At 39.4% G+C, this 12,256-nt stretch overlaps 1 protein-coding gene across 1 annotated transcript in view; it reads right to left on the bottom strand.

Annotated features, from left to right (window-relative positions):
* The window catches only part of KCNH7 (potassium voltage-gated channel subfamily H member 7), a 394,806-nt gene that overhangs the window by 132,312 nt on the left and 250,238 nt on the right, over positions 1–12,256 (bottom strand). The window lies entirely within an intron of this gene.

The following is a 12,256-nucleotide window of genomic DNA, read 5'->3' as shown; positions in this document are numbered from 1 at the left end:
GTTCCCCCCCCAGCTCGGTGACTGGTGCCTCCTGGGTACTGGGGAGGGGGGGGCAGCCAGGGTCCCCCTGCAACCAATCACCAAGCCAGGGAGGCACAGGGGGGCCCCAGTGTGCTCCCTGGCAGCCTCGGAAGTGGACCAGAAGTACTTCCAGTCCACTTACGGCTTTGCCGCTGAGTACGCAGGGGGTCTCCCTGAGCTCCTGTGAGATGCTACTTCCACCCCAGCATCACAGTTTTCACGAGCCATGCCTGGTACCTCAAGGTATGTAGAAAAAACATTTAAAGCTGTGTCTATGGCCGAATCACTGATTCTCCAAATCAGCATTGAATCTTCAGATTCAGATGAACCAAATCAGGGACAGTGATCTGAATCATTTAAATGAATCACTGTCCCTGATTCAGGTTGAATCTGAATCGAATGTGTCCCATTTTTCACACCCCTAATATATCTAACTTTGCTAGAGTCAATAAAAATAACTTGGGATGAATTGACACAATAAGCCATATAGGACCTTGGAGCTTCTGGGACTTAAATCAAGTTATCCTATTAATTTAAAATGTAAATATTCAAATAACTTTTCTAAATTAGCAAAATACTTTTTCACAGAATAGTGTGTTTAATCTTACAGCACACTGTATAGGTTAAAGTCAAATCTAAAGCCTAGAAATTATGTTCTGTTTTTGTGTAAGTAAAATTGCTAAAAGAATTTTGGAAATGTTCATTGAATATAGATATTCACTAATACATGGCCTGCATTTCATGTCTTTAAGCTCCCAACTGTGGACCAGACCCTGATCTTCTTATTGTGTTTTTATTCATGTTGTAGACAAACCTGGTGTTGACTTCAGTTTAGTAGAGAGCTCAAAATTTGACTTATGTGGACATTGTGGAATGTTTCTGAAAAACTTTTATTTGAGAACTAAATTTTCCAAAGTGTTGCTATAATTGTTATTCCCAATATGATACTGTGAGACACAGGGATTTGTATAATATTGTGAATTGACACTCGATTTGCCTTTTAGTGTTCTGTGTTATTTTAATAAGATTCAAGACTATTGGTTTTAAAATTATGTAATTCAGCTGCTTTATGAAATAGCAGTTTGAAGACAAGACTTTTCTATACTGCACAGAGGTATTTGCACTGATGCCAGATATGTAGCTGATTGTTACATAATTTATTCTTTCATTATCAATTTCGTTTGGTAAACAAAAAAAACAATGCTTGCTACAGAGTCATTTGCTTTAAAGAGCAGAATAAGAAGAGAGAACTGTAAATAAGTTTAGAGATCATGGGAGATCTCTAACACTGATTAGAGATCCAATAACAGACTTAGGATGCAGTCCTGGCCTCACTGAAGTCAATATGAGCTTTTGTATTGAATACAGTGCTCCAGGATTTTGCCCCTAAGTTTCCTAAAGTTAGGCTTTTGGAGTAGAATTCAGAACCACGTCCTACCTGGTACAGAGGAAAATTTGATGTCTCAGCATGGGATCCACAGCAGCCAGCCACTGAACCTAAGGCCAGCACACTTCCTCCCAGGACTGTTTCAATGTTTATTCAAGAACTATTTAACGTAAAATGCTGTAACAGTCCTAGGAGCCACAGCCCAGAACATACCTCCTCTCATGTTCACTTGGGAAACGTTGGTGTGGAAACACCTAATTTCTAGTTCCCAAGTGGGCTTAGGGGTGAGTTTGGCACCATGCTGCCCAGACTAGGAGAGTTCTATGTTTGCTGAGGGGAATAACTCTGGTCACTTATAGCACTGTAAGGATTTTTGGGGGAGATATCTTTTGTTGGACCAACTGCATGGTGGGATACAGTCAAACGAGCTTTTGAGTATAAAGCATTTTTCATCAGGTCCTCATAATTCCTGGACCATCGTGGCGCTAACATTTCCATAGGGACCTTTAAGGTATGCAAGACTTATAGGCTACAAAAAGATGTCAACTTTGTGATTGGATTAGTTGGGCTGGTGTGCATCCTGGCAGAGCTGATCTGATAGATGGGCACAGACAGACGTCACCTGTGGCCACTCTCCTGCAGGATCAGAGCATTCCTGGGGATTCAGGAACATGATCCTGTGGGACACGGGCCCTGAGTACATGGCTCTCACCCAGGGCATGCATCCACACTGGGTCCCTGAAGCCCCTGGAGTGTCTACCTAAGGTGGCTTGAGAGCCCGGACAACTCTGGGCTATCTGCACTCTTTGTACCATAAATAAACAGACATCTGTTGTGAAAAGGAAGCACAAACTATTAATAGGAATAATTGTGCTCATCGTTTGGGGTATTTGTGGCCCAATGAGCAGCAAGGACATCTGTTTGCTCAGTTTGTTTGTGGCATAAACATTTTTATGGCAGCATATAGAGTTTAGGTCCCTCTATCACTAGGTAGCAGCTGATCAGGGATTGTGGGTTTAAGTGTCTCATTTCCAAGTAAGTCCTGCTTTAGGCATCTAAGTCTTTCTTGGATCTGGTCCTTAAATCCTTTATCGGATCAACCCCAAGTGAATTAACTCTGTCTATGAAATGGCTTTATTACAGTGATTCTTTTTGGTGAGGATTGTCACAACCTATGATGCATCAGAGCTGTTTTCAATTGCACATCTTGCTTTTTATCCTTTGGCTTTAAAAACAGATGCAAGGTATAATATCTGATTGATGGTGAATTAATATTAGATCATTAAAGACATTACTGGCTTAAATGTACCCTAGGCTGGTAGTTTCTAAAAAATTACTACCATCTGACAGATACTCTATTCATTTACTAAATGGACAGATGGCCATACCAGAAAGGAGGGGGAAAAAGCAAAGCAAAGGAAAACTAGAAAAAAAACACCATTGATGCTACTTGGCACTCTGGTTGACAGTTTAAGCAGACATGTCAGGGACTAAATAATCATGGGGGATGAAAGGGCATTGCAAAGGGTGCCACTCTAGATCAGGTTTGAGATATAATTTGTGGGGCATTATCACTGACTGCTGCAACTCTGCTATGTATTATAGTGGACTTTATACTCTCCTCCGTTGTCAGTCCATCACCTTTCACCAACAATAAATTCACTTACAAAATTGTTTTACAGAACAAAGACACTGTACTATATTTAAAACTTTGCTGACATACACAAGAAGCAAATGTAGTGACTTCATAGTTCACTGGTAATGAATTGCTTACAGAATCTAGCTCATGCATTGCATGCAGTTTAGAAAGGAGACATTTTACCAGGTACACAAACTTTTGCAGCATGCAAGAAGTCACAAACTAAATGGTTCCCAAGTGTAGCTACAAATATTGCAACTGAACTCATTTTTTGGATGTATTTTGCAATAAGCGTTTTCTAGAAGTGGAAGAAGAAGAAGATAGGGAATTAAATCCAAATTGCATATAAAAACATAGCTACCATTTCCTACCATTGTGCTGGTGAACAGAAATAATCTCTGACTATTAACATACACAATTAAGAATTAGTTCAACATGAAATTGGCAATGATGTTCATGCATGCACATTTTAATAACTACATTAAGCTTGAAACCATACCCCCTGCCATCCAGGAGCGTGAAACTAGTTTTAAGGAGACAAAAGAGGAATAAGTGAAGAGGCTTCTACATGGGTCCTGATCGTTATTTAATTTTCTTTACTTGTAAAGCAATTAAATATAGTGGAACTGAGTTCCTTGTAACAAATGATTGTTTATTAGGGCACTCTTTTCACAGGTAAAAATCCTTGTGGCTTCAATAGGTGTTTTACCTGCATAAGAACTGCATCACTGAGTTAGATCACTTACTCTCTCTCTGCTTTAAGAAATATTTTGAAAAGAATAAGTATGATCATTGTTTAACTATTCCTTCACTTTTTCCAGGGAGTGGAAGTCAATAATCTGGGACACTGGTTGAGGGAGTAATTACGTCTCCAACAAACTAAACAGGGATCATTTCAATAATGCATCCAGCTTTTTAAAGTCACCATGGGAATGTTATATTTGTACATTTCATACAGCAGGCAAGTTATCATGCCAAAGAGTATGGCAGCTGGAACAGTGGATAGTACGTTTTATATGAATACATTACCTTTTACATTGCGACCATTGTCTGGTTTTCAGCAGAATAAGAACAAAGAAAAGGAGACAAAAATTGAAAAAAAATCTAAAATCTACATCAGAAAATGCAGAACATATTGGTTGAAACGTATTTGATTGGAGTTAAAATATTTTTGTATCAGTGTGATTGGATAGGAAGACTTATAATTAATAGGAAACCAGTTTTTATGGTTAACAATCTTCAGAAGTGATGAGGGCCAATATAAATATAAACAGTTTATATTAGCAGCAAGACTCCAATGCAGTATTTCTTAGTTGCCTTGATTTTGAGAATGTTACCTCAGCACTGACGTTTGAGACAACCATAAGCATATGAAGTGCAAGGAATAAGGTTCTATTAAACAAGCATGTAAGGTCAGCTTTCTGAATATGTTTAGAGTATATTTAGACACCTAACAATGCACATGAGGGGATTTGGGTGTTTTATTGTTAACTTTTAAGTATCTGGACCTCATGGCTGTATCTACAGCTTTGAATTAAAAACATAGATTTCCTCTATAGTGCATGGGGAATGTTATGTACCTCAGGGTGGGATTTACAAATCAACTTGCTGAGCAGGGAGCTGCCCAAGATAGCCAATAGGGAAATATCGAGTTTGGGGGTGTCTTATATCTTGCCCTTATTCAGGACTTAGGTGTCTTACTCTGGGCAGCATTCCTCTTCAGCCCAGTGGATTTTCTCTGCTTAGGATTCAGAGTCCTGGACTATTTCCTGGTGTTAGGGGTATAAACCTATCTTTCAAGACACAACCAGATGATGATGATACCATCACCTGTTATATAACAGGCTACAGCACTAGGAAGCAACAAGGTGTGTTACAAATTAGCCCCACATTACACATATGAAGGCCTGTGTGTTACTCTGTCTTCTTCCTCTGTCCAATCTGGTAGCACCTCCTGGTGCTATGCCTCTCCAATCTGATACTCTGCTTCCTGGTGCTACAATGTGCTCTCTGTTCAACAACATCCTCTGCTTCCTGCTCTGTTGTCCCTGACTGATCTCCTTCTCTGCTTTCTGCCTTTTGTCCTATCTTCTGCCTGTCCTCTCCCTGATCCACTGTGTGCCACACATAGTGGCTGCCTATGCCACATGTGGTACTCATGCCACAGGATGGCCTTCCTTGGTCTAGAGGTTCATGCACTCACTGAGAATGTAGGAGATACAAACTATCAGGCTATTGGTAATCTCACCGCCCAGTGCAGGACTTTCCAGCCTAATTGTTAGGATACTCAGTTGGGAGGTGGGGAGTCCTAGTTTCCTGTCCTTATAACTATTGAAGTATTTTTTCCAAGACTTTTGAGTATTGATATTTTACCATTGAAAATTGATATGTCTATGGACCTCAGGTACATGCAGGTTTAGGTGGCAGGTGAGTAGGCTTTTGAGGATCACCATTTTGAATTTACATATTTTAAAACAGGAGTTAGGTATGTGGGACTTAGGCATGCAGTCATGGGAATTAACTAGTTAATTAACTAGTTAAAAAGTTAAAGAAATAGCTATCTTTAACTATAGTTAAATTTTTCAGCTGTCGACTTTTAACTTTAACTAGTTAAAAAAAGGTTAACTTTAACTTTTTTTAAAGTATACATTAAAATTTTTAAAAAATGGAAAGATGGCTTTCCCAGAGTTTTTCCAGGCACAACCACTCTCTAGGACTTACATGGAATGATGTTTCTTTATTGAAACTCTAGGACTTTTTGTTTGAGAGGGTAGCCTGCCTTCCTATGCAAGATGGTTGCTTAAGAACTACAAGTCCCAGAGTTCCTTAGTTCATGCTGGCATTTTCTGTGCATTTGCAAAAGTCAACAGGGCAGCCAGTTGGCTGCAGAAGACAGAACAAGCACAAGCAAGCAGAGACATTGATCTCAGTAAGAGTGGGAGCAAGTAGTGAGGATGAAGCAGATGGTGACTTAAAATTTTAATGAAGATCAGAACAAGCAGCCCAGGGCCCAAGAAGTTGAGCACTACTTCTCATCTGTAAGAAACTTATCTGAGATGTCTCCTACTATGAAAAAACTATTCATTTGTTATAACACAAGCATCTCCTCATCTGCCCATGTAGAGCGATTGTTCAGTAGTAGGGGCTTAGTTTTGCAAAACAGAAGAAAATTGTCAGACATAAATTTTGAAATGCAGCTTTTGCTGAAGTTCAGTAAGTGTTTCAACAGTTTCTGCTATGGAACTGAACATTCTTTGTCTCATTTAAACTGATTTTCTCATTTCGGTCTAATTTTGATTTTCAGACACTTTCATTATTTCTAATTCATATGTATTTCATGCCCTTTTGTTACCTTTTGAGCAATAAAAATTGTAACAACAGAGGTTTTCTGTGGAAACAGCTTTCATTTGTCGCCTGGCTATGAATATTTCCTTTTTGTTACTCTGGTATACTTATATGATGCATTGACTTTCACAAAGTACTTCGCATGGAGAGGGTGAGAAGGATCTAACATTATATAGGTATTGGTAAATTGTTATTCTGAAAACTGTATGACAGGTATAACATTTTTTCAGGTAAAGCAGGGTGAGTTTCAAGTAAATTAGTGTGTTTCTGTGGGCTTATGGAAAAGAAACCCACTCATTGCATTTGAAAACGAAAAATAATGCTACGAGGCAATTCACTGTGTTTCACACATTTCTCACAAATCAACGTAACTTTTAATTAATTCCTCTCTTTGTTATTTACTTTTTAATAGTTGAAAGTGGAAATTTAACTTTTAACTTAAGTCGAGTTAATTTTAAAGGCTGCTAGCTTTTAACTTTAGTTATATTTTTCATAATCTTTTCCCATGACTGTAGGCATGTAAGTCCATTTTGCAGATCTGGAGTCCAGGGTCCATCTTAAAAGTTTCCAGATTCTTAGAGCAGACCCAGTAAAGGACTTAAGAGCTTACAAGTTAGGTTCTGGAGGGCCTAACTTATATGTAGTTGGTCTCTGCAATCCCTGCATGCCTGACACAAGTAGTTTTGGTCTGTGGGTTACCACATTAGAAATCAGTGCATTAGTTTTTATATAAATATGGATTGATATTTAAACAGGGTCATTTTCCACTGAAAAGTGACCTTGTAAAAGTAGGGATGCACATGAATTGTGACTTCTGATTTTAATAGCAAATAGACTTTATCTGTGAGCAAAATTATGGACCAGCTCCTCAGCCCCTGCTGTGGCCCAAGGGCAGTGACTTATATTCCTGGCAGACAGTTGGGGATTCCAATTGTGGTGGGAAATCCCAGCCAGCAGGGACCTGACTTTGTCACCTCCTTTTATATTTTGGCTCTTGTGTGTAGGTGTTAAGAGTGGAGCATAATCCCACTGATGTAAATAGTGCCTGGTGGGCTGTTATCAATTGTGGAAAATTATAGCACCACAGAGGAGTAGGGGAACACAGAGACAGCTTAAAGCTTCTCTCATGTCCACAGCTCTAACAAGGAATCAGTCCAAAGATTTTTCCTAGCCCACCATATGCCCATGTTCTTCCTGTGTCATTCATTGTCAACAGTCATACAGATTCTTCAGATGGAATCAGGCCCTCAGCTTTATCTGCTCAAAAATGCATTCATCTTTAGTTGATTGCACAGATGTTACTGAAGGCACAATTGAAAGACAATAAATTTAGCTAAATGTATTTGAGACCTAAAGTGGCCTGCAAAATTTCATATTACTGGCACTAGCATTTGAGATGGAAAGAGTCCGCCTTCAATTTGAAAGCTAGTCAGGTTTCCAAACCAATTTCCACTCTTCACTTACAGACAGAGTAATATTGATATAAAATCAGTGAAATTCACTCAAATGAATGAAGATATCTGCACTGCCACTTATACTTCACCTTTTAGCACTGAGCTGAAAGCCAAAATGGTAAGTGTCACCTCAGTCGTTTTAAATCACATAATGATAAGCAGCTGTATGGCATTAAACAATTTTGTAATCTCAATCACCCTTCGCTTCTATGCTGAGAAAATTTGAACCCAGCCAGATTACTGTAGCTACCACTGAGCTCTGTAACTTTCTTTTAGTTGTATTAGGTTTATCTATTATCATTTGAACTGGAGGAAATAAAAGTGTTTAAAATCTGAAAACTACACTTTGATTTTAGTCAAGACAAACATTTTCATTTCAGGTGGTTTTGTAGCATTTCAAGTTATTGACAATCCAGTAGCATTTTAAATAGTGAAAGGAAATACATTATCCTGAGCTTTGGGCTATTGTTGGAACAGAAATGTTGCTGATTAAGGAACCAAGATTTGGCTTAACAAAATTGCAGATTATCTGCATTTACAATTTCATATGCTGCAGGTATATTACTTACAGCATGTATCAAAATATCTGAACTGGGATTGGCCTCCTTATTGAACTCACATAAATAATCTTGTTGTATTAGATGGCTTTATGTTTTATTGATGCAAACAAAGGGAGTGTGGCTTGACTTATTAGCTAGAAGTTTTACTATGAGGCAGGTTCAGTGTTGGTTATTAATCTTAATATAATCTTGAGAGTCATCCTGCTGGTTGGAACTATTCTGCTGCACATATTTAATGTTGCATATGTAATGTGTAAAGCTTTGGCTGTCTTTTAATATGAGTAGTCTCTTGCACCTGTACCAAGTAAAATCAAATGAAAATGCTCTTCACTTCTATTGCTTTTACTTGGCACAAATATAAAGGACTGCACTAGGTACAAGGCAATGGAAAGTAGGTTTGTGTTTTCAAGTTATGATCTAGTGCAATAGCCATACTAACTAGCGTACGGTTTTCCTAGTTTACTAAGTTTTCTTTCATTGTGGATTTAAATCAGGGAAAAGAGTTATCATGTGCAATCTAGCTAGAAAATATTTCCTTCTTCACGGAATTGTATTAATTAATTCAGACCAACAATGTTATAATATATTTGCATTGAATTAAAAATAGTAGCTGGGAATTATTTTAGTTAAAGCTCTGAAAATAAAAAGTCATCCTATCATTTTCTACAGTTTCACTTTTATAGGAAGTGATCTTATTCATTATTAAACTTTCTTACTGGCTCTAACAAAAGGTAGCTCAACATTTGGAGGTATTTAAGTCACAAATTATTTTTTTTCTAATGACCCAAACAAAATCTTAAAACAGATATTAGTGAACTATGGATATACTTGACTTCAGATTCTAATCTCATCTTTATAGCTTGGCAGTGGTTTAAACTGAAAACCAGCAAGATACAGTGTTTTGGGTTTAATTGAATTTTCAGGTTCATTGGAGCTGAGAAAAATCAGTCTGACTCCAAGAGAAATAATAATGGGGAAATAATGCTTCTATAAATGTTCCAGCAAAAGAAAAAAAAACCCAGATGTAACACATTGTTGTTATAATTTAGGAATGAATTCTTTCTAAAATATCTTTTCATGGAGGGCCAACTTCTACTTTCTGCAACTGTAAATCAGGATAGCTTTAGTAAAGTAGAATTAATATAGATTTCCACTGATCAAGCTAAAGTAGAATTTTCTCTTAATTATATTATCATCAGTAAAGTGGCTTTTGAGGATACAAAAATATATTACATATATATTCAGAATACATGTTTAACATCTAGGCAAGGGTTAGAAGGTTGCTTTAGTTCTTTGGACTGCAGAATGTAACATTTTATCAGATAACACTGCTGTAAAACTTTATAACACACCCACATAAATACAAATATTTACATAGCAAATATGAAGGCAAATATAAACTGTATTTGCACAATGTATATAAACTGATATGTGTATGTATGCACACACACACATATCAGTGTATATGTATGTGTGTATATATTATAACACAAAATGTGTGTGTATGTATGCATATATTAGCACCCAGTTTGGTGCTTTGCAAAAGCAACATTTTGAATGATGACATTATTTTAGCTGAGAAACCATGTCACTGACCCTATTGAGGCATGACATTTCTACCAGAAGAATCAGTGCTCTCCCAGTAGAAAGTCCCAGCATGCCTGTGTTCATTCAGTTTCTCACAGGGCAAATGTGACCCATCCACGAGAGAGATTCTCCACCTTGACACCTGCGAGATCTTGCCTGTAAGAATTTCTCTTGCTGGAATGAACAACTGTCTGCTCAGCTCTTTTGTAACTGGGCAGAACCATGCAGCAGCTTACCCTGCATCTTCTCCAGGCCACGGGGACTCTGGTCTGGTGAAGATGGAGGGGCATTTCCCTACAGCTTGACTCCTTCTAATCAGGTGGGAAGTCCAGCTGCAGCTTCCTCCATACTCTCCCCAGACAAGAGGACCTGGAAAACATGCTTTCTGTGAAAGGTATGGGAGCTGTTCCCTGCAGCTGGACTCTTCTTGTGCTTAGGAGGAGTTCAGCAGCCATTGCTCTCCTAGCCTTCCCCAGACTGTGACCTCAGGGACCCCAGTCTAGAGAAGACACATGGAGCAGAGGAAGAGGGGCGTCTTTGGGCTGGAACACCTGCATGCGCCCTCTCTTAGGAAGATTTCCCAGAAATCTGCAGCAATAGAAATGAATGCCTGTCCATGGCCACTATTTATTGGATGAGTCCAATTCAGATTATTTATAAAGGGTAAACAAGAAGGCAGCCACCTTAGTAAACACTAACTGTACAATACAGATTTAAAATGTTACAGCTTTCCATTTTCTTTTTTCTTTTTTTTCTTACATTTGGGATAGCATTTATTTATACTTCATATGCTGATATATGCAATAAAATAGTAGCAATCTTTTTGCAAACAAGCTAGCAAAATGTATTTGCTATGTTTTTGGTTTATAACCTGAAAATGAAGCCTTCCCATGCATAACACTCTCTTTGAAAAACACAGGCACTCCATGTTTGAACAAACTGTAAAATTAGCTAATATTGGAGATGATGTTTCTATATTAATAAATGAGGATTCATGAGAAGGGCTGTCTGACTTCACTTAATGTGGGAGGAATAATTAGAAGAAATAACTTCACATTCTGTTAATTTTTCTATTGATTTCAGTGCTGAGTGAACATCCAGTGGTTTTGATTTTTCTGGAGGTCTGCAGATGCAGAGCTCCCTTATTCATAGATTCATAGATTCATAGATGCTAGGGTCGGAAGGGACCTCAATAGATCATTGAATCCGACCCCCTGCATAAGCAGGAAAGAGTGCTGGGCCTACATTACCCCAGCTAGATACACATCTAGCCTTCGCTTGAAGACCCCCAGGGTAGGGGAGAGCACCACCTCCCTTGGGAGCCCGTTCCAGACCTTGGCCACTCGAACTGTGAAGAAGTTCCTCCTAATATCCAATCTAAATCTGCTGTCTTCTAGCTTGTGGCCATTATTTCTTGTAACCCCCGGGGGGGCCTTGGTGAATAAATACTCACCAATTCCCTTCTGTGCCCCCCTGATGAACTTATAGGCAGCCACCAGGTCGCCTCTCAACCTTCTCTTGCGGAGGCTGAAAAGGTCCAGTTTCTCTAGTCTCTCCTCATAGGGCTTGGCCTGCAGGCCCTTAACCATACGAGTGGCCCTTCTCTGGACCCTCTCCAGGTTATCCGCATCTTTCTTGAAGTGCGGCGCCCAGAATTGCATGCAGTACTCCAGCTGCGGTCTGACCAGCGCCCGATAGAGGGGAAGTATCACCTCCTTGGACCTATTTGTCATGCATCTGCTGATGCACGATAAAGTGCCATTGGCTTTTCTGATGGTTTCGTCACACTGCCGACTCATGTTCATCTTGGAGTCCACTAGGACTCCAAGATCCCTTTCCACTTCCGTGCCACCCAGCAGGTCATTTCCTAGGCTGTAGGTGTGCTGGACATTTTTCCTCCCTAGATGCAGCACTTTGCATTTCTCCTTGTTGAACTGCATTCTGTTGTTTTCTGCCCACTTGTCTAACCTGTCCAGGTCTGCTTGCAGCTGCTCCCTGCCCTCCGGCGTGTCCACTTCGCCCCATAGCTTAGTGTCATCTGCAAACTTGGACAGAGTACATTTCACTCCCTCATCCAAGTCGCTGATGAAGACATTAAAGAGTATCGGTCCAAGGACCGAGCCCTGCGGGACCCCACTGCCCACGCCCCTCCAGGTCGAAACCGACCCATCCACCACGACTCTCTGGGTGCGACCCTCCAGCCAATTCTCCACCCACCGGACTGTGCAGTCTCATAGACCAACTAGGATTTTCCTCCTAAAAT

This window comes from Crocodylus siamensis, chromosome 4 (assembly GCF_052110815.1).
Source record: "Crocodylus siamensis isolate JL-2025a chromosome 4, ASM5211081v1, whole genome shotgun sequence".
Taxonomy (NCBI): Eukaryota; Metazoa; Chordata; order Crocodylia; family Crocodylidae; genus Crocodylus; species Crocodylus siamensis.
Note: the sequence above shows the minus strand (reverse complement) of the source record. Positions and strands in the feature narration are given on the sequence as shown.